Genomic DNA, 640 nt, shown 5'->3' with positions numbered 1-640 from the left:
TAGTGGTCAGTGCCCTTCCACAGGGGGAGCTCTGCTCAGCCACAAGCCAGGCTGATGGCTATCAGTTCAGCAGTGGTGGTGGGAGCCTCTGCTGCTCAGTTGTGCTAAGGATGTCCGACTGCATCTTAGGCCTGCTCCCCACTGGCAAGTAGACATCTCCCGAGGGCTTCTGGGATGCCAGAGGTATGTCTGATTTCCAGCTTAAGCTCAATTCCCCGGGAGTGGGCCCAAGCCAGCAGGTGGTCATCTCCCAAGGGTGTCCCACACTGCAATAGGGCACAGGCTGAGCTGAGGGACTACCCCTTACCTCCCCCCCGCCCCCGCCAAGTGCACAAATTTTTGTGCACCAGGCCTCTAGTGAAATAATAAGTGTGCAGTGCAAAAACAGTATTTAATGCAATTTAATTCAGGTGTTGGACACATTTGTTTTAGTAATGCTTTTTATCACAATTTTCTTTAAAAGGTTTATTTGTAAGCAATGCTGTTGAACTAACTGATCACTTGTCTTAGTCATCCAAGTCTCATATCCCAGGTCAAGTCCCTCGGAAAGATTCTAGAACTCAGCCATGTTGAGTCTTGGTCTCTGTGGGGATTGAGGAAGGGAGCAGGAAAGGCTAGCTGTTGGTGTGAGTATGAAATT

Source organism: Myotis davidii, unplaced genomic scaffold (assembly GCF_000327345.1).
Source record: "Myotis davidii unplaced genomic scaffold, ASM32734v1 scaffold3385, whole genome shotgun sequence".
NCBI lineage: Eukaryota > Metazoa > Chordata > Mammalia > Chiroptera > Vespertilionidae > Myotis > Myotis davidii.
The sequence above is the reverse complement of the archived record's forward strand: the minus strand, read 5'-3'. Positions refer to the sequence as shown.